Below are 23610 nucleotides of genomic sequence, written 5' to 3' on the forward strand. Positions count from 1 at the left end.
ACCAACTCTCACTCAACTCGTGCAGTATAATCAAGTCTTCATTACCCAATTGACCTATGGCTAAACCCCGCCCTTAAACGCGATGAGCCAATCACAGTGTGTATAGCCATTCCCATACACTGGGACATTCTCTGCCTGGACATTCATTGAAATGCATTACAGAAAGTCAGTTTGTTCGGTTTTATGAGCTTTTTCTGAGATTTGAAGTTTAAAAATGGTCAAATGGTGTGCATGGAGTACATGCAACTCTGACACAAGGTATCCTGAGTATGGAAGCGAATCATGACTAATATTTAAATTAAAATGTATTTGCAGAAATGCTTTTTCATTTTAAGAATGTGGCTGCATTATTTGACTCGTATATAAAATTAATCATCAATTTGCATTTTAATTTTCTTCTTCAAGACTGCTCATTCTTTTACTTAATTAAAATGAAAAAGAAAAAGTCATTTGAGATTTAATTTTCAAAATATGCCCCAGCAAATAGATACCAAAATTCAATTTGAAATGTAAAATTTGAAAATTAAAATGCATTTGCAGAAATGCTTCTTCATTTTAAGAATGTGGCTGCAATATTTCACTCATTAATAAAATGAATAATCAATCAACCTATTTGCATTCGCATTTTCTTTTTCAAGACTGCACATTTTATGCCATAATCAAAAAGAAAACAAAGAAGACATTGCTATTTCATTTTCGTGGTCTGCCCTGCAAAATAGTGCCCATAATTTGAAAATGATTTGGCAATCTGAGCGGCGCAGGAGAGTGAAGTCAGGAGCTGCTCTTCTTCAGCTGACCGTGCTACCCATCTAATACAGTAGGGGGCGGTGTGCACATTTGCTATATGGATGCATCACAGATCATGGCGCTCCCTGAGATTGTGCTTTCTAAACATCGTAATTTCCCAAAACTGAATAAATATCACACATAACAACACAAAACTGCTTTGCTAGCTCAATCATGTTGTAACTAGGATACCTGCTGGAAAAAATAATTTTTTCATGGACTGTTCATTGAGTATACAAGTACTGACAAGAACTACAGTCTTCTTTTTCGAGAGTTTGGGTGCTCTCAGCCCTAGAGTCGCCTCCTTTGGTCTGAATCAGGGACTCATGTTGCTCCAAAGTTGTATAATTGCCTAGAGTTGGTTGGTGTTCTCACGGCAGCATTTACAAGAGGACCAGATCAAATGCCTTGTGTGAGAAAGCTGCTCTTGATTGGTCAGAATTTCCATGTGGGAAAAATCCAGGAAGTAAAGCAAACGTTGAAGAAGAGTACACTTGCAAGATAAATGTGACACTTTCTAATGTCACAATGGAGGGACAACTACGCAGGTTGATTTTAGCGCTGCTCATCGTGGACTATATTGCTGTCATTGTTCATTTTAGTCAAAGCATACAGTTTGAAAACGAGGACTGAGACCACCTCTTCAAGAAGGTCTCAGTCCGGTTGTTTTAGTGTGTTCACACCTGCACAAACGAACCGCACTGAGGGGGCAAACAAACTTGAGTTCGATTGAACCGAACCAAACAGGGCAGCTCCGAAAACTGTTAGCATGGTTGTGGACCATTTTATCAGATAGAGATCTCCATTTGTAATGCATCATTTTAAACATACTTTTTTAAATACAGTCTTTTTTTTTTGGCATCTTTGTATCTTAAAGAGAATTTGAAATTGAGTCTCACGGGTCTTCACAGTGCTTGAACATGATTCCATTCGAGTCTGAAGAGGTCAGTCTGAGGTTAGGATTTTTAATCAAGCCAAACAGTTGTCTGTCTTTAATCCCTAAAGTATGTTTGGTCATCTTTTCATTTCATCATAGAACAGCTCTGGAAATCTGAAAAACTTTGATATCTGAGGGACTGGTGAAGCACTTGCTGTCTCGCTTTATGGTCATACTGTTTCACAACAATTTAAAAAAAAAACACAAACAGCATGCTTCTTCATTTCTAAATTAAAATTTATTTGTGGTTCCAGATGAAAGCCCTTGTTTTCTACTAAATGAACTATGTTCTTTAATTCCCAGTTGGAATTGATTCATTATCTACTTCCTTTCTCACAGAAAGAGAAACACTCTTTGAACATGTGACCCCAAACAACACTACTCTGGCTTCTCTACTTGCAAGTTCCTTGTCAAGTTCTGAGAGAATGTGAGATCAGAAAAGCAGATTCCAAAATGAGGACACAGCATCTTTGTTGTGGAAACAGACTGTCAATACACACACACACACACACACATACAAACACTTTTCTAGGCCTTCTGTTCTTACATGGAAGTTTGGACCCCACAAGAGTCAGATCATAGACAGCTGCACATCGTCAGGAAAGCTGACTGACTTCCTGTTAGTCTCAGCAGAGCTCCTGTCAGTCACGCTGTCAAAGTGTCAGACTTATCAAAGTGAACTGATAATGAGAAACCAAACAGTGACTCAGAGAAAAGTTTCAGAAATCTACAAATAGAGACGCCATATTTATTCGTTTCAGTGTTCAGTGTTTAGTCTGAAGACACAAGCTGAAAAATGTACCTGCAAGCAGAACATGGAACACGTGAGGCTCGTACTCCTCGTCCACATTTTTATTTGTTTTAAGTAGCGCTATGTGCGATTCCAGTGAGTTAACAGCTTGATCAGACAGTACGGTGCAACATTGGCTGATGTAATCTGAGCTCACCTGGAGGTTTGTGGTAAAGTATCCAGGCTTCTTTCCTTCCCTTCATCCTCTTCTAATGACCATTCATAATTTAACTCAAATATTATTTGTGGAAACATGTTTATCTTTGTGGTGCAAAGTTTGTTACGATGACTGCTACAATTAAGCTGCCAGTTGTAATGAAGGTATAAACAGCAAAAGTAGTCAAGTAAAAAGTAGATTGCTGGCCCAAAAACATACTTGAGCAAAGACAAGAGATACAGTTCTTAAAAAGGAACATAGAAAGTACTCTTTCCGAAAAGAAAAACTGCTTTTACTTGTGCATTAATTCCAGTGCCTTACTATCACCCATTGATTCGAACAGACTTTAAAACGCTTGTATCATAATGATTTTGTCTTGTTTATTAGTTTGCTACATTTGCCCTTAAAAAGATTTAACTTATTTAACAAGATTCAGAGATGTTTAGCTCCAGTAGACTCTGCTTTTAATGCAAGTTGAAATAGTTTTTCCTTTAAACTGGTTGGATAAAAGCAGTCGTGCCTTTTTCGAAAACTTTTGGAGCCACAGCACAGATCATTTTGGTCTGTTCTGCTTCAATGCTCCTTCACAGCATCTGCGTTCAGCACTTCATCCCGTCGCTCGGAAGTCATTACATGTCACAAAGAAATGTGGCTCTTAACTCTCAGTATACAAAGCATTGCAAATGCAGTTGTAGATCTTCACAATTCACCTGCTGCCAACAAAATAGGCTCTGTTCGTGTCCCATGTGCCGTAAATTCAAAGTGTCACCCCTTAAAGTACTTTCTGCCACATAAAGAATTGTCACTTCTTTGAATGGCCCAGCTGGTGCGCTTTCACTCCCCCAGTGACCAAGCAGTGTTTCAAATGCCTCTGTGAATTAGACCGAAGAAATAATAGCTACTTTATACCCTTTTCCAAACAAGAATAGCTACGCCAAGTCTCCATGGGTGTGACGGGTCAGAGGTAAGAATATGTTTTCTTTCCAAAGAGGTTGTCCCTCCCACAGTCTGGACTTCCTTTCTCCTTATCTGAATTGACATCAATGGAAATCTAACAAAGACAAATTAAAGCAATTACTTACTTGATAAGTGGAAACCAACTGCGCCTTTACTGTGTTGAGAATGAAATTAAAAAAAAGGGCATATGGAAATGCCTGCTGTGTTTTGACTGTATTTAGGTAAGAAAAAGAAAAGCTTTAAAGCCCAGAGCTCACTGACACAATCACAACACCTATAACTGACCAAAGTATTATTATACTCAACAATGGTTTATTCACAATCACTTCTTTCAGTGTGTGTTATAAATGAATTTGTCACAGCTTTTCTTTCCAAAGAACCTTCTACTTCAGATGCAGTGGGACTAATACCTGAATCTGAATCAATGTCCAGTTAAAATATTGGTTAAGATTCATCATCCAGGTGCACATCCGAGTCATGGTTATCCTAACCATGACTCGGAAAATTAATCTTAGAGTCACTCTTATCCTGTGGACATTTCCTTAGCCAGTTATAATTTCTCCTAATCTTTGAAGCCTTGGGCTGATAATCGGTGCTGCTGTCAGGTCAGTGTCCAGATACCTGCCTGGTTTCTCCCTGTCCCTCTTCTATCTGTTGCAATAATATAGATAATAAATGTGCACAGCAAAATTTAGAAATAGAATTAAGAATAGTAGTGGTGACATAGCTGTATAAATTAATCGCACAGTCACTTTTATGCTATAGATATTTTCTCTCAGTCAGTTATAATCTCTCCTGCATGATCATCCTTGCTGGCCTCTGGTCCACTGTCTCCCTCCCTGACCCTGCTCTTTATATTGTGGCAATAAAGATTAAAAAAAATACGTGGAAAGCAATAGTGACCACAAGAGGAGTGGATTTATTCCTAGCATGAAACCAGCTAGCAAGGTATTTAACATAGGTAACAATAACATTAGTGTTCTTGTTAACTAGCTTAACTTGATATATTGGCATCTATTAATTAGTCATCATTTAGCTAACATTATCTACATGCATCTACAGCATCACTCAACTTACACGGTTTGTTTGGAAGAAACTGTGCAAGGTTTTTTGCTTCTTCCTGGCTGCTTTGCTGAACATAGTTAACACTCATCAGCACTGCCCAGCAGCACACGTCTTGTCTGCGTGGCTTGACTCTGATCACAACATGACGGCGTGTGTATGCGCCTTCTCATGGTGCATTTAAAGACGGCTCGGAAAAACACGTTACCACATGTTAAAAACAAATTGGACGGTGGTAACGGCTGTAAAAAGTGCAGGGGATGGAGGACACAGATACGGGAAGTGCGGTGGACATGTCCCCTGCGTCCCCCCCTCAAATTACGTCCGTGCCTGCACACACAGATTGTAGATTAACAAGGGGGATACTTTTTGGTCAATTTTCTAACAAAGGGGATGGCATCCTACCTCATCCCCCCTCAATTCGACCACTGGCCCTACCCCTACATTTGCGCGTTCCTGCGAGGGGTAGTGGTGTCCCAACTCCTTTTTGCGTGTAGAGGGCATAACGAGAGGCAGTTGGTATGAAGCCCTTCGGAGCGAGGGATTTCAGATGCTGACTTGCCAGCGAGGGGTAGACGTCGCCATGGCTACCACCAAGCAAGAGACGGGGAAAAAAGTTCATACATAGCTAACATTACCGTCGTCAAGTTGCTTGTTAGCTAGCTAGCTAGCTCGCACTATCTGGCGTCTGTAATCTGTCCTGTTCTGCAAAATTGTCGGACTTTTTACATTACGATAACACGCCAGCTAGAATAACTATGCTGCCTCATAAGGTTGGCTGGTTAGCTAGCTAGCTAGCTAGCAAAAGTCCCCTGTCGTCTGTCGTTCATTAAACGAAGCATGATGAATACAGCAAATGCGATTGGTAGGATGAACTCAACTGGAGACTCCATTGTAGATGCCGGTTGGAAATGTAGATGGCTCGCAGCTTCCTGTTTGAAATAGTTATGTAAGCGTGAACGTAACCGTGCCCCACTACCAAAGGGTAGTGGGCAATGGCTAGGGGTAGGGCCAATGCCTAAGGGGTAGTGGACAAGGGGTGGTATTGGGATTGGGCCTAAGTGCTTCATCATAGGCAACTGGACTTGCTTTAGTTTCCTGAAGATGTTTCACCTCTCATCTAAGAGGCTTTTTCAATTCTCAAACTAAACTGAAGAAGCCTCTTGGATGAGAGGAGAAATGTCTTCAAGAATCTTGAGTAAGTCCAGTTGCCAATAATATCGCACTTAGAAGCCCCTAAGCTTGGGCCATGGGGCCTGGTGGGGCTCAGCCCAAATAAGTAACATGGAGCTGTTGATCCCTGTCCCTGTGGGCCCACAACCCACAGGGACAGGGTCCAGTGTACCGGGTGGCAGGCAGGGGCAGGCCCCAGGCATCGCAGACTGGCCCTGGGGACATCCCACATACAGTGGTGGCGTATTCAGACCACTTTTTTTTAATTTTCGGAAAAATAACTAATCTCATCATCATCATCATCATCACCATCAGCAGCAGCAGCAGCAGCAGTAGGAATTTGGCACATGGAAATAATACATGGTGCAACTCCGGTGAAATGGGATCCCATCACCTCCTTTAACTTCTGCACTGTGATTTAGTCTGTTTTTTGTTTTCTGACATCATTGTCTGATGCCTTATTATTGTCCATGTTTCCGGATGGTTTTGGTAATCCATGGTTTCTGGTTGTGGAATGATTTAGCTGTCTACACTTCCCGACCTCAACATGGCAATTTGCAGGGTCGCTTTTCCTGAACACAGCAGCGCCGCACAGCAACCGTCTCCGCATTGTGTAATGTTACAGCAGTTATCCACAGCTGGACTGAAGGCACCTCACACTCCCACTGACACACCAGTCAGCGTGAGGCACACCCCTCTTCTCCTTCTCTCACCACAGGATATTACAGTTACCTGATATCTGCTGGAAACTGATGCAGCACGGAGGTCATTCAGTTTATTGCCCAACGCCTGTACAATAGTTAACAGGATGTTACTTCAGCTGGTGAGTTCTTCTCCGGCTTCCTTAATGTTTACTAATGTTTACATTTTAAAACATCGATCTGGCTAGCTAGAGGGTGGCAAAGAGAGAGTTTAAAGACTGGTGAGTTGATTTCCTTTTGCTGACGATGTCCTGCAGTCACACGTCACACCGTCCAACACCATCCACAAATAGCACCACCAAGACTCGCAAAACAGGCATAAGGGTCTAAATTTAGCACAAATTTAGCAGAGCTGAAAGAGAGGCAGATGGAAGCGCCTGTGTTTCATTGTCATGTTTTAAGTAGCCATATAACAGCCTACATTTAAACAGCAATAAAACACAAACATTATAATCACACTCTGTTGAACAGATTGCCCATCCACTCATCGTCTCTGATGAGTCAAAGGAGGAAAAAGCCACGGTAAAGGGTGTCATGATCCCCGGTTTTGTTTCCTGTTTTATTCTGAAGGTCAGTCTCCTCACGTCTTGTCTTACTTCCAGCCTTTATCTGCTTTCATACGCTCCTGTTTTCTATCAATCTCGTTAGTCCTTCCCTGTTCCAGAGATTTCCCTTCACATCTGTCTTCTATCAGTCTTGTTTGCTCCACCCTAGTGTTCTAACCACATCCTTGTTGTCAGCCAATCGCTGTGTTTCCCTCCTTTCGCCTCTGCCCTCCTACTCCAGCTGTGTCTTGTTCTTGTGATTAGTTCTCTGTGTATGTACAGTACGCCTGTGTCTCTGCCTTTGTCCTTTGTCAGTTCGTCTGTATTCATGGTGTCTTTCCTGGTCTGTTTTCCCTGCCTCTCTCATGTTCTCTTCCCTGTGTTCACTGAACCATCCTGGTTTGTTCTCAGTTTAATTTTTGTTTCTTTTTGCTCTTGACCTTTGAGTTTTGCCAGCAAGATTGACCAAACGTCAAAAGGTCAGAATGAGAATGTGTTGATTATGGTGTGCTCCCACAGGAAAACATACAGACAGCACATGAGAATGGCCTGGCCGAGGTGACACTCCATCAACAGTCCTGTCCACTTCTGGATGACAAAGTCAGCTCATATATTACGTCACATTAGAAACTTTGATGTGGTATGTGTGAAATGAATTAATGGTTTGCACAACATACAATGCCAACATTTTCTTCTGGTGACTGTGCTGGTTTTGGAGTTTTTCAAGTGAATCAAAGTAACAACAGACATTGATCATTCTGTCAGATAAATCCCCCCACGGAGGGAGTTCAATACAGTCAGCACCAGCCAGAGCAATGTAACTGCAGTTATTGGAGTCTTGCTGTCTCATGTGAACGGGGTCCAGCTAAGGTTGACTGAGCATCAGTAGATCTGCGATATATACGCTCCCGTATGAAATGACTGTATCCTTGCTGCTGTTCTTTATTAACAACTGTGCGATGAACTGGTCATAGGCCACTGCCTCACTCCGTCTTCCACTCGTTCTTCTGCTGATTAGTGCTGACCAGCCTGTAGCCTGAAGTACTCATTCGTCCCCTCCAGAGACAATAATGGCTACCAAGGCGAGGCCATTAGATGGATCTAATGAAAGAATTATTGCAGAAACCATTTCTGCTCAGGCGTGGGTGGATGATGGGAAGGGTGGAACTGGTGTGTGTGTGTGTTTGAGTATATCTGCCTGTTGTCTCTCATCTCTCACAGAGGACCACTGCTTTGCATCCATATGTTTCGATAACTCAGGCAGCAGCTGTGTTTCAGACAAAAGAGGATGAACACAAGTAATTATGACTGCAGAGATACCGCTAATCACATGTTTCATTTTCTAATTATTTTTCAAGTCTGTTTCCTGGCATCTCTATCTGATTCCCTAATGAAGCTGCCTGTTGTGCCTCTAAATCCTGCATGTCAGCCCTTCAGGAACCGAGAATGAGCCCCTGGATTGATGATCGTCACCAAGCTTTCAGTCCCACCATCTGACGACCACGTACCAATTCGTTTTTGCCAATTAGGATCCATATTAATGAGCGAAGATGTGTTAATGTCTCCTGCCTTGTGACAACCAGCAGCAGTTTACACACACTGCTGCCTATTGCACATTTGGGCCACCACAGATATGAAACAGGTAATGAGAAAGCACAGTGGATGAATAATAGCCTCCAACCAGAACTATCAGTGCTGAATCCACATCGTGATTACATCACCCACAGAGCAGATAACCAGGAAAACTGCTGTAGAAATGAACCTGCACATCAGTTTATGTGTTGCCTTTACTTATATTAGTAATCAGAAAGTAATATGATAGAAGAACTGAATAGAATAGAAAGAACTTTATTTATCCCTGAAGGTAAATTCAGCTGTCCAGCAGCTCATAAAAGACAAAAAACAACTTCCCCTTATCATCAACAACACAGCAGTATAAAAAAGACAAACAATGAAATAAGTTAAAATGAGTGCATAAACAGAAATTAAACTAAATTAAATTGTCCCATTCTGCAGTCCAGTCCAGCTGTGGCTAATGTGATGTGTGTAAGTGTGTGTGTGTGACTGGATTCAGGAGATATTAAACAGTCTTATTCCTGAGATCTCCTGAGACGCTCTGTTCCGCAACGCAGTGAGATGAGTCAACTGCTGCAGCTGCTCCTCTGTCGCTCCAGGAGCACTGCCGAGCACTGAGCCAGCTTTTTTAACCAGCCTGTCCAAACACTTGTTGTTTTTGTCTGTCAAGTTGCTTCCCCAACACACTGCAGCGTAGAGACGTGCACTGGCCACCACTGTGTGACAGAACATGGTCAGCATCTCCACACACACATCAAAGGACCTCAGTGTCTGCAGGAGGAACAAGCGGCTCTGCTCCTTCCTGTAGAGGGCGTCAGTGTTAGAAGACCAGTCCCTAAAGGCATCCACAAGGTCCCTGCACTCCTGATTCAGGCCACAATAGCTGTATCGTCAGAGTATTTTTGTTTGTGGCAGGACTCTGAGTTGTATTCAAAGTCCGCTTAGATCAGGAACGGTGCTAAAACAGTTCCCTGTGGACCACCAGCTTCTCCTGACCATCCCAGAGACACAGCTTCCAAGCTTGACATACTGAGGCTGCTCTGTCAGGTAGTCTGTTATCCAGGAGGTCAGGAAGCGATCTACTCCCATCCCCTCTGATCGGGCTCTCAGCATGGGGGAGCTGGATAGCATTAAACGCGCTTGAAAAGCCAGGGAAAAGGATCCTCACACAACATCCTGGCTCCTCCAAGTAGGTGTAGGCCTGATGCAGCATGTAAAGAACCGCATCTTCCACTCCCATGTGCTCCTGATAGGTGAACGGGAGGGGGTCCACAGCATCAGTGATCTCTGACTTCAGGAAACGGAGGCACTCCAGGGTCTTCATAATGTGTGATGTTAAGGCCGTCGATCGATAGTCATTTAAGTCGGTACAAGACAAGATGTTTTCCACTGCACTGGGACATTGCCTGTTCGAAGACTCCTGTTAAAGAGCCACTGAAGGGGCTCCGCTAGACGGGCTGCACAGTCTTTCAGGAGCTTTGGCCTGCAGCTTTCCTTGTGCACAGTCTCCTGAGCTCCGCCCTCACCTTGTCTGCTGGAAAGGACAGTGGTAGTTGGCGTGGGTGGTAGCTGTAGCTGCAGTAGTGGGGTTGGGGGTGAACTATAATAATAATATATATGTAATACTAGTACCTGAAATGATTAAATAAATGTAGTGGACAAGTACAAGTACCTTAAAACTGTATTGAACACATCAGTACTTGAGTAAATGTAATTTCCAGCACTGCAGAGAGGATATTAACATACTTAAAAGTAAATTTACAGATGAAACATCTAAAGGCTCATTTATGCTCCCTTTACATACGAAAATGTATACGTCCGTTTCAAACGATGTTACCGTCACTGCCCACATACTTCCATGCACCCTTTACGTTGGCATGGATGTTAACCAATATATCCACCAGGGGGCAGCCCAGCGTCAAAAGTTTATGACAACAACAAACTCAAAAACAAACATGGCGACTGTGGAGGAGATATTGATAATGTGCCTCTTGCATAGAAGACAAAAACAGAGGCAGCGTTGTAGGAGGCGGTGGTCGGTGAGGCCGTTAAATACATCGTGACTGGAGAATGGAGAATTCTTTTCTCTAGTACTGCCGATGAGAGAAATTGAATTGTTATTTCTTCTTCGTGTCTCACTAGAGCTACGTATCGGGTAGTTACAGCAACACTGTCCTCACGGTTCCCGGTGGTACTGCTCCGTTTGGCCCATATCCATGAGCTTTAAGGAAACGTGCAGAAATACAGACGAAATGAACGTGGAGCACGGACAGAAGGCTCCGTCCGTATCCGTATTTAACGTTGAGCATAAATGAGCCTTAAGACAGAAAATCTGCACACACATGTGAATGATGGTCAGAAATATACTAACACAAACATGGATTACAGTTGTATATTAACTGATTTGCCAGAATAAGTGTTGGCATTGTACGTTTCTGCAAACCACAGGGACTAGGTAGATACTTGTGGTTAACATGTCATTATGTTGAAACACAAAAAACAGTTGAGGAAAAAATAATGTTGTGGTTTAATATACCTGCTTTTGGTGGCATGATCCTGGCAGGAAACACAATGATGTGTCATGTAAAAAAATGCTTTTTTCTGGCACTATACCGTCATGAAATGAAGCAGTCACATTGTTAATTAAATGATCTCTGCAGGAATTAAACCAATGTCTCAGTAAAAAACACTTTAATGACACTATCTTGGCCTGAAACACAGTTATCTGTCTATAAAAAAAAAATAACTTTTTCATGATATTATCTCAGCAGGAAATGCAGAGATGTCTTGGTATTAAACAACCACTCTTTGATGTCCCTGTCTCAGTAAAAAACAACTGCTTTTTGTGGCACTATCCAGGCAGGAAAAGCAAACATGCTAAAAAACAACCAGTGTTGTTTTGTTGTTCATTGGTCTCAAATAGTGGTGTCACGCCATCCCCCATCCCCTGCATCTCCCAGTGACAAAGTTGGCACATATATTACATCACTTTAGAAACATTGATGTGATACTTTTGACACACAAACCTATACTTGGTTTGCAGAAATGTGCAATGCCAACATCTTCTGCCGGCTGGGCTGTGGATCTGTATGTAGAGCAGTGAGGTTTTAGCAGGTTTTAGCGTCTGTTTGCAGCCCGACAGTCTAATGCCCTCTATACACTGTGCGATTTTATAATCTTATAGACCATTGCATGACACACTGAGAGACATGGATCTAATAAACTTTGGTACGATGTCAAGTTTGATGTGTGCAGATTGTACGATGGCCATTTACTACTGAATCGCAGGTTACGACGTACGTCAATATGCAACATCATCAGCATGCACTGCATCAGCGTACGTCATCCATCTGCGCCACCATAGGTAGCTTGCTCACCTGGAAGTTGCAGTTCATCCGCAGTTTCCTTCCATGCAGCGACTTTTTTCTGGCGGTCATGAAAGCAGCTGGAGGAAACATCAAATCAACAAGGCTTCTGCTGCCACAGCTCCACCAAACTTTCCTCTTTCTGGGAGTTCCACAGACTTCTTTTGTTCGTTTTACCTCCATGGCAAGCGATCATTTGTTTGGGTTTAACGCCAGTATCGCGTTGACCATTGAGTCATTTCGTGCTGCATTTCTATTGGTTGATTAGTAGACGTAGGTCGTAGCAGCTGTCACACCGTCAGAATTTTATCTCAGGTTATCTTTGGTTGCAAGACGTTGACAATGGCCATCCTTGAACCTGTCTCACAGCGCAACGTAAGACCACTGTTTTAGAGCCACGACCAAAGATATCGCCACGTTTCTCCCACGATGGCCATCTTTCGTCTGGGACAGCCCAAAATTGCACAGTGTATACCGGCCATTACCTTGATGACCCACAGCAATGCAAATGACCAAACTCTTAGAGAACTCACATTTGGATTGAGCAATTAATGAAGCGGTACCAAGTATTGCTTCTGGTTGTGCACAGTGAGTGTCGAAAGTTTGGTCAAACATCTGTACCTCTTTGTAACCTTGTATCTCAAAATGTTAGGGTTTGATGAACTGTCCATAAAGAGTGTTTCCATGTGGAATATATGAAAATCATCCAGCTCTTCTTCTTTTGCAATCACAGCCAGTTAAATTATGATTGAACCCATTTTAGTGACACATGGCACATCATCTGTGCTACTCCCTAAATTACTGCACCATATTTAAGATCTTTGATGTCCTAATAACTGAATTTTTTGAAGAGCTCTGACAATCTGAGTCACTGCTGTCATCACTGAGAGATGGCAGAATTATTCCCACCACGTCAGACTAGTGTCAGAGACAAGAAACATTGTTAAGAAAATGATTTACGCAGCAATTAGGCACAAGGACAGCAGGTTTGGTGGATTAGTGCTCGAGCTGAAAGATGCAATTTTGTTCGCAATTAGTGAGGATGAGCCTGCCTGCTTGTGCTGTGGTGTGTTGGAGGACTTCTTTGAGTCACATCCTAATTCTGCATAAATCCTGTGATGAAGTTCTCAAATACTCGCACTTCAAGCTCAAGTGCAAGTGAGTCAGAAAAACTGTGCAAATTACCCTGACAGCACGGTCTTAGTAAATCAGGAATTAAGTGTGTAGCGCTGACTGTAGCTGGTGTCAGGACTGAAGCTAAGCTTCACAGCTCCACGCCTCAGAGACAGAAGGTCACCTATACAGGCTGGAAGTGATGAGCATATGGTGTCAGGATAATCTTTATTTTATGTTTTACATAGTGTGTTATGACTCAGAGTGGAGGTTAAGTAACCTGTTCATCATGTGGTTTGATCATATTCCTTTTTGGTGAAGTCTACAGTATCTTTCTCTTTGTGGAAATCTCTTCCTCTTTATTATTACCTCCCTCCTCCAAGGAGATTTTGTACATTTTTGACTGTTGGTTTTTTAGCAGGATCCAAAAATATTGAGCAGATCTTAACACAATCTCGTCAATGCTTAGTAAAATAAAAAGAAAAACAGCTTTAAATGCTGTCACAGCAGCATGAAATAAAGTTACCAGGCAGAAAATAGATGTTATGTTAAAATTAACTCAAAATATTTGACCTCAGTTCAGTTAACACAGTACTGTGTGGTCCTGATGTGTTACATGGTGGAGGCACAGTTAGGTCTAGGCACCAAGACTTTGGTTAAAACAACTACCTTTGTTACGTACAGGACGCAATTACATCGTAAAACTATATAAGCACATTGCATTACGTGGCATAACTACAGTAGGTCAAGGTTGCAAGTGCATTAAGTTCAAGGACACTATGCAAACTTTTCTTAAAAACAATGTCTGTACATGTATAGACTCATCCAGATGTAATCTCTCTCAATCTTAACTTATTACCCTCTAGAACAACCTGTTCTCATTCCAAAGTCGTCAAATAACGCCACTCAGTGATTTACGTGTCAGACACCGAAACCATCCTTTCACCGCAGTGTGATGCCACCAGGCGGCGTTAGTTTATAACATCCCAGAGAGCGTACATTTAAAATGCTGCCGAAAAACAAAATAACTCTAGGAGCTGGAAAGTCCTTTCATGGGTCTGACAAACACTGGACTTTCACCCAGATGAGGTGATTGCTTCCCATTGAATGTTGAGCCAAACCATGATGTTTTTTTCAAAACCTAACCACATGCATTTGTTGCACGTGGAAACAAGTGTAAAAAGAGATGTTTTACTGATGTTAAAAGTTTATTCTGAAAAAGGCTGTATGCATCTTATGATTAGAAACTACTACTACTAACTACTATTTACAAATTCAAAAAAAACTACAAAGTTACATTTCCTGTGGAAAAAGCAAAATTTAGTTTGCACAGACACAATTCATTTAACATGCATAAACTGACACGGCATCCCAGAACGTCAACAACAGATGCACCCAGGATACGTAGTGCATAATATGTAGATGTCAAAAGTTCACTGAACAAACGGCGATATGTGATGAATTGGATGTAAGAATACGTTGACTAGTTTCTGGTGGTGTATTACAGCGAGGCGAAGTGCCAAACATGAGTGAATCAATGGTTGACTTATTTTACAATTACTTACCAACAATCGTGCATCGTATACCATCAAAAGAAGTCAACCACAGGGAACACAAACAGAGTCTCCTAAGGAAAAGTCTGGTGTTTGTTTGATCCATCCACCTCCCCGGCCTCTTCCTTAAAGAGGATTTATGGTTGTGCGCAGACCCTATGCACGAAGCCTACGCACTTGCCTATGCTGTTGTGAGCATTTTTACTTGTGCAGTGGTGTGTCTGTGTCACTCTGCAGTTACACCTCCAAAACATTAGTTGGCAGCAGAGGTTTCTGTGAAGTTCTGTAAAGTTTAGTTGATTCAAAACACACATTAAACACACATTAAACATGACTTAATAGAGGCAATATCAAACACAAGTCAGATCAGCTTCACTATAACTCGCAGCATTCACAGACAAACACTTGTCTTTATCTGGACACATTTTCCCCACAAATACAACATGCTAACGTTATTAGCACAAGCCTATGGCATTTTATATTGTATAAATTAGCCTAGCAGCTAGTGGACTTTTCCTCTACTCATATGAAGCCAGGGACAACAGCAACATGTAATAAAGGTAACGGTGCACAGTTTGGCTCTATTACAACTTACAACATTCACTGACAAAACAACTGTCTTATACTGAACATGTTTTTTCAACAAATAGGCCCACAACATTACATACATACAGTATTTTCAAATTTGTAAAAGACCACATCCCCAAGCACTGTTGCTGTATGGCACTGGCAAAAATAAATAACAAAATCACACATTGTCTGTGTTTTTGTATGTATCTTATATGGACTTGAGTCTGGAATAAAGTTTATGATAGCGCTGTACAATATAAACATAAAGCAGAATAAAATAATAACATGCAACGTAGGGGCAGAATCTGACATCTCCTGTTATTAGTTGATATCATGGACTGTGATGACTAGCAGCTTATCACTGACAGCATGTCAGACTATTTCTCTGTGTTTGCTACACTCTGTCATTTATAAAAAGATAAATCACTTTTCTATAATACATCAATGATATTTCAATGTAATAAATTACTGATTGACTTATTCATACTTCAAAAACAGCATCAATAAGTGATTAACATAGTGGGGATCAAAATAAAATAAATAAATAAAATAAAAATCAACCAGCCACCCTCCTCTCCTGACAAGTAAAGAACAGTCCCTAAAGTGCGCTGAGGTTTGTGGAAATGTGAACAGCTTGTTTCTCCTCTGACACGTCACACACCTGTGTGCTGCCAGGGCTCGCCTGGTATTTCTGGGCAGTCATGACACCGACGAAGACTTCTTGGACTTGGAGCTGGGCTTGTCGGACGCCGGAAAGCCGTTATCATGTGCCGCTGTATTTGACAGGAATACGTATTTCTGTCTGTGTCTGTGACCCCGCATTCAACTCACAACCGGCAGGATTCGCCTTTAGTTTCTGCTGCGGCTTGGCTGCTCCCTGGTTTATCCAACCAGCATTAGCTTCTGTTCCTCATCTCCACCAGTCAAGCTGGAGCTGATGTTTACATCCATTACCGTTGTCAGTAATGCCTGCTACGGAGCATGCCGCCGGCTCTTGCATTGTTTTAGAGATGCAAACTGTTAAAGTCAGTCAACCGATTGCCAGTCTCGCGATACCTGAATCCATGACTCTACAATCGATTCATCTAAGGATTCATGGCTGATTCGTATCGATTGAGGAGGCTGCTACTGACGTAGCCGTACCTCTCGCTTGTCAAACCAGATATCCAGTTGTATCGGTTAATCGTTCCCAACCCTAGTTATTAGCACAAGCATACAGCATTTTACATTGTATTGATTAGCCTAGCGGCCGGTGATCCTTCCCTCTTCTCATATGAAACCTGGATAAATCCCGAAGTATAAATCACACTATGCCACTACAGTGTAATGAGGCATTTAAAGGTCACAGTCATTTGATGTATTTCTGTGAGACCAGGGTGCACAGTTTTAATGCAGCAGGGAAACAGTTTATACAGAGTAGGGTTTTGGTACATGGACTGCTTTTAGCTGTATATAAATCTCTTTATATAATGTGTCTCTTTTGTGCTTTGTCTCGATACTTTTGGTGATTTGTGTGGAGGACTTTGTAAAGAAACTTGCCTTGCCTTTTTTTTGTGCACATTTAAAAAAGTGTTTGTTTAACATTATTGCCAGAATGTTGGCATTGTACATTCTGCAAACACAAATATAAAGTTTCAACCTATCTGCTACATAAGAACATATTAATGTTAACGTGTTTCAACAACACTGTGGTTAACATGGTTATTTTTAAGCAGAAAAAAAACACTTGGTTATGGTTAGGAAAGATCATCTTTTGGCATAAAACAGTGGCTTGAAATGCGGCCCATGTTGGTCTGGAGCAGTGGTCTGCAGCATTGCAGTCATGTCACCTAGGTTTCATCCCCTCCACCTCCTGATGTCAAAGTCAGCTTGTGTAATCAGAACTACATCACCGTAGAGACACTGATGTGATAGATTTGAAATGTATAACTATAACATGTCCATATAGTGCAAACATTTTCTTGGGCTGGTTTGTTTTTCCACCTGCTCAGGTTCACCTCTGATACAGAGCTGTCCATTTCACCGTGTCTGCTGTTTGTGTGCGGCGCTCATCGCCCGGTATGTGTGTGTAATTTCATTACGTCTTATTTGCTGTGCTCTCTTCTGCCCCACACTGGGATGTGGTGAAGAAATATAGTTTTTTATTTCTTTTTTATTATTCAAAGAGTTCATTCTAAACTGATAACATCATTTGTATGGTACTGTAGAGACACTTAACAAGTCCACGAAGAAAACACTGGGTTGCTCTAATGTTCTTGTGCTTTATCCATAATGACTTTGCTGAAACTGCAATCACTAATATCAAACCCCTCTGCAGGTGCAGTCATCACACAGATTGCTGTATTAAAAAATGCCAACTAAAGAGTTGTGAATACGGAGGCGCCAAGGAGCAGAGGGGATTATAAGCAAAAAATCAAATCCATCTTCAGCTCCACACGGTGAACTGACCTGAGGTGTTATTCTTTCTGTCCAGCTGTCAGAATAAAGGACTGGTGTTTGTTGTTGTTGCTGATGTGTTTGTTGCTGAGCCTAAAAGCATGACATTCATTTCCAAACTAAGACCCTCAGTTTTTCACATTCAATCACAATGTGTTGCCAAAAGCTGCAGTGCAATCCAATAAAAGTTAAGCTGGTCTCTCAGGTTTTTCCCGGGGCTTTGCTTTGTGTATTCACTGCTTTGCAATGCAGTGTTCCGTCACATGAAACCACAACACGTTCTCATCCCAGCTTGTCACATATTGCGACTTTGTCTTGCGCGCTTGGTATCCTTCTATGTCTGCTGCTGACATTCTGGGATGCTGCTGTCAACAAGAGCAGTTTTCTAAGTTTCCCAGGCTACTGGCAATGCAGGGGCTCCTACATCATACCCAAGAGAGCAGCAGTGGATAAATAGTCAGTGTGGAAGTGACTTTGAAAAGCAGGATCCATCTGACAGTAATTAAATTTGTCTCAGAATGAATTTCCCACATGAAGAACATTTGTAGGGATCTAATTCAAAGGGCTAAATTAAAACAATACTTCATATTTAATGTCGGAGGCAAAAGATCTTCATCACCTGATGTCAAAGTTTTACAGCAGTCACGAAGTTAATTAAAAACGAAACTTTATCGCTCTGGCCTTCTCTCTGTCAGACAACACCTCTGCATCTACTGATGGATATTAAAATTACTGCTTGTTACAACAAAAAAAATTGATGTGGAAAAAGGTGCAAATTAAATATTACTGATAATTATAACAACGCATTAGGGGTTGTCAGGAAAAATTAATCTGTGTACTTTTAAACTGTGCACTTTAGAATTTGATGAAGGTTGCTGAGGTGCAGGTAGTCACAGCTCAGCACTTACATGTCAAGAGTTTTAACGGCTGAAACTAAATGAATAAAGACATGAATAACTATATAACTGAATGTTAAAATAAACAAATACAGAAATAATTGTGTAAAAAATGTAATGCTTTATTGTCACCATGAATGAATAAATCACCAATGAAATGAGATACTAAACATATGAATGGTACATTTATACATCTATTCATTTATATATTTACACGTTTGCATATTTATTATTTTGTTTGTCACCATAGGACCGAGCTCACTGTGGCTGAAATCAAGAGCAATGATACATTAACTAAAAACAATCTTTTTGAAACCTAAACAAGTAGTGTTGGTGCATGAGCCCAACCTTGCCACCCCCACACAACTTAACACATCACGTGCCTCTACTAAGTACTTTGGTGTGAGGAGGTCGTGGTCATTTTTACATATTTCTGTGAGATCAGGTTGGAGAGTTACGTTGTGTTCACGCTACATCCTCCACAGCATCTCTCAACTGCGGAGTGCCGCAGGGCTCAATCCTTGGGCCAGTTTTGTTTATGCTGTATCTGCTCCCCCTAGGATCCAATTTTAGAAAACATGGTGTCTCCTTCCACTGTTACGCAGATGACAGTCAAATCTACCTGCCTCTAAAACGAAACCATCCTGACTCCTTAAAACCCTTGTTTACATGCCTGGAAGATGTCAAAGCATGGCTGGCTTTTAACTTTTTAAATTTTAACGACAGCAAAACTAAAGTTATGGTGTTTGGTCCCAGCAATGCATGTGTTTCCTCCTGGTGATCTAGGCCTCCTTGAACCTTTTGTGAAGCCAACTGCTACCAATCTAGGGGTAAAAATTGACTCTGACCTAAAGATGGACAAACAGATAAATGATGTAGTGGGAACGATCTTCTTCTATTTTTGAGTACAGTGAATTTCCAGCACAGAGCTTTTATTTTGAAGTGCTGTTTCCTTGACAGAGACAGCAAACTCGCTTGATGACACGTCCATATGCATGTATGACGCTGACTTTATTAAACTGTGTGAACCTCGACTAATGAATAAGGAGAAATCTGAACCACTGATTTAAGCTAACGAGGTCACACAGGTTCGAATTTATCCACAGGATCAGAGATGTGTTACCATAAAAAGAGGGAATTTATTTAACAAAAATTAAACAACAATATGAAAACTTAAAGCTGAACTGTCATCAGGATTTATTAGTGAACTAATCACTGATAATGAACTAAATAACTAGCACTCAAGCAAGGTGTTACATCCCCGCCTGAGGTCTAGGGGATGGGGGAGTAACACTATGAAATAGAGGGATCTTTCAAAAGAGGGAAAAGGCAGCCAAACAAATAGCCTGTTAAAAGGAAGTTTATATACAACGAAAATGTGCAAACAAGGACCACCAACGAAAAAAACGGGCTCAGAAGGGAACTGGATCGCCAAACAGGGAAACACACACACAAAAAAAGATTAAACACAGCCAACTAAATATCACAGCACCAAGCCAAAAATCTCAATCGTTAACCACGTCTGAATGACACTACTCTGTCACAGCCTCTTGGCACACAGGGCGGGCCCAAAACGCAGAGGCATGTAACACAAGGGAATTCAGGGAAGTGAGGACAGGGCTGGGGCTTACTGCAGCGACAGGGAATCAAAAAGGGGGAGAGGGGTCTGCAAGCTAACCACCTCTAACACTGCACACCAATGAAAAAAGGAATTGTGAAAAACACCACTACCAGGACATTAGACTGCTCCCTACACCCACAACAAACACCACTTTTCAAGAAAGTGGTTGAAGGAATAAAAAAGGGAGGCTGGAGATCTAATGAAATCCTACTTTGATGCAATAAGCATAATGGCACAAGCGTTAACTCTTAGGCATGTAACGATATATCGAATTTCGCGGTGTTGCGATAAAATAAATTCTCGATACCGTTGTGGGAATGCCACGGTAGTTATATAGCTGCGTTCTCCTACAGAGCCGGTAATATGACTGTGCGACTACATTCCCCATAATCCTTTGCATGCAACTGTGCGCGCAGGTGAGAGCAGACTCGTGCAGCTCAGCCTCTGAGCCTCCGACTCTGACGCGTGCGTGACCGGAGGAAACAGTGAATAAAAGTAAGAAGATTGATTGTTCTTCTCTGTGGATTTTCTCCGCAACCGTCCGTCATAGCGAGAAGCCACACATATCACGGGAAACAGCGGAATCATGGCTTTCCGACAAGACCGAGCACTTGTCAGTAGTCTAATGTTTTCACAGCAAAAGAAAAGATAAATTTACGCTAAAATAATGTATAACAAAGCTTTCATACAGCTTAGTTTTGGATGGATTACTCGCGAATGCAGGGTCGCACAGAAATGCCACGCATATCACATGAAAGCGCAGGAGCTGAGCTTTCCTCTCCTCATCTCCTGTTCTGAGAAAGTGTTAGGGTCTCCTTGATGTCAAGATTGTCAACCTGGCATGAACAAACTGAATGAATGTGTGTTTTTGAGTTTTTCTATGACTTCCAGGGAAATGGCTGGGCTTCATTTTTTTGGTTTTCTTTTACACACATCTCTACCCACCTCTCTCTCTCTCTCTCTCTCTCTCTCTCTCTCTGTGTATCTGTGAGTGAGGGATTGTGTGTTATTGAGTTTACATTATTTCTAATTTGTTAATTGTGTTGTTGTTGCAGGGTCTGATTGTTCTAAGTTCTGTATATTTGATGAATATTAAGACGACTCTATCCTCATAATTTGATGTCATTCAGATGACTTTCTAGTAATAGTACTACACTACGTTTGTTCAGAGTAGGTTAAAAAATACTGAATGTTTCCATTTTCATATTCTGTCACTATAGTTTTAATTGACATGACTTTGTTATGGCACTTTAATGTCTGCCTGCCTAGCAGTAATAGGGGGGAAATGAAAGCACGTGTTCAACTGTGTGTTGATTAGTTTATGATACGCTTCCAAGTTAAAAATCACATGCTGTACAGTGTACATGCAATATTTTTGAATAAAATAGCTATTTTTAACAGTAAATTTTCTCTTTTTTTTTCCCTTGTATAAATATCGTGATATATATCATATCATGGACTCTTTATCGTGATAATATCGTATCTTGAGTTTCTGGTATCGTTACATCCCTATTAACTCTATTAGGAGCTGCACCTTGTCAAAATAATTAATGAAGGTTCATTAGTACGGTTTGTATTTCTCTGTAATGTAGCACAGTGTTAACAATGTTACTGACACTATTCTTTCTCTTCGGGGGCAGTGATAGTAAGGATACTGTCTTTTTCAGAATAAGGACAAAACTGGAATATTTTGTGCGTAAACATAGTCAGTGTTTATTTCCTTTTACCATGACAGCTATCTTTCCCAAACTTTTGCCAAGTAGTCTTAGTTGCCCTAATGTAACCATAGAGGTGGTGGAAATTTAAGCTCCTCATTTTTCTGACATCTTTGTGTCTTGTCAATTGAAATCTGTCCAAGAGGGAACTTTTCTCAATGATCACTGAAACGTAATTGGCTGTTTCAAACCTTTCTGATGCCACTCTTACACTAACCCCTGGAATAGAAGAGTCGTGTTTGTTCTCTGTGCCCTTTAGTTAGCGGTCTCCTGCTGGCATCGCTCCTCTTTGCAGAGCAGAAATCTTCCATCTTAACCAAATGCCTCCCTGTTATTTCTGTGTGCCAGTGGGCGTTAGCGTTTGCCTCAGTACCTGGAATCGGCGGCAGGCCCATGTCTGATGGGTTTTCGTCTCTCCAGAGTGCCAGTATGGTTAATGAGCCCCACTCTGAGGGTAACAGACCTCAGATACTCTATGTGTGTCCTGGTACTGATGTGTTTTAATGAGCCCATCTCTGAGGGTGAAACTAAATATGACTTTTAGCCTATACTTAAAACGTCAGGAATTCTTTGCTAACTTTATTTTTGCTTTCATCTCACTACCTTACTCCAGCTCCTTAGGTTGTTTTTATCCTCTCTCGACCTTTGAAAAATTCAATCACGCCCCCGAGGAAGAAGAGTGCTCTCCTCTTTGTCTTTTATCCTTCTGCCTCCCCTAAATCTTTCCCAACCACAGTCTGCCTCCTCTGCAGTGCTGTGGATCCTCTCTCATCAGCAATCAAATGTGAAGTGGAGTACTTTTAAACTCCGACACTGTACTCATTGTCACAAGAATAAGATGTGCTGTAGATAGTTTTGACAAATACAGATCTGAAAACAGTGAAATCTATAGTGACATTTCTCCATTAGGCTCCACTGGGTGCCTTCATACTGCAGGTGAAGGAACGCTAGACGCAGGATTGTAAGTTGCTGTTTGTAAACCAATCCCAGCCCCACATTCACTCTTGTTTCGTGTTTTGTCTCACTCTATATGTGTTTTTCAGCGCTGTGTCTCTTGGATGCCTGCTGCTTACAGTCACTTGGTTGTTACCGCTTAATAAAGCCGTGACCTCACCTGAGGGCTATGGAGGTACACGCCTATAAACGTCCTGAACACAGAAAATAAGAAAATACAAGCAGAGGGCAGAGTCTCTGCAGAAAAACACACCGCCTAACACTTCTAGTGGGTCGCAACCAGTGGCGATTGCTCTAAGACTGCAAGGGAAGCTCAGCTTCCCCTAAAATGTCAAAAAATAAGTGGTCAAATATGTACTGTTGTGTTTACATTTCATTGACTAAATATGCGCTAGAACCTGTTCAACTTTTGTTCAGAATCAGCTACTTATCACAGGTCACTGACGCGACTTTCTTCTCATTCATTCCCGTAGCGTCACAGTGCATTAAACAGTGGAAGCTCAGCGTCCAAAGACTCCAATGGGGAAGCATAGAGTGGGTTGTTCCACTGCAGTGAAACTAGACAGTCACTGGATAAATGCTTGGTTTTGTCCTGCCCATCAGACGCTCAGTGTCTCTGGGGGTCTATGGGGCAGTGGGCTGGCCTCGGCTGGCCTGGGCGCTGGGCTTCTGCATGATGATTGGATGATCTGTCTGAGGCTGAA

The sequence above is a fragment of the Epinephelus fuscoguttatus genome, linkage group LG7 (genome assembly GCF_011397635.1).
Source record: "Epinephelus fuscoguttatus linkage group LG7, E.fuscoguttatus.final_Chr_v1".
NCBI classification, from domain to species: Eukaryota; Metazoa; Chordata; class Actinopteri; order Perciformes; family Serranidae; genus Epinephelus; species Epinephelus fuscoguttatus.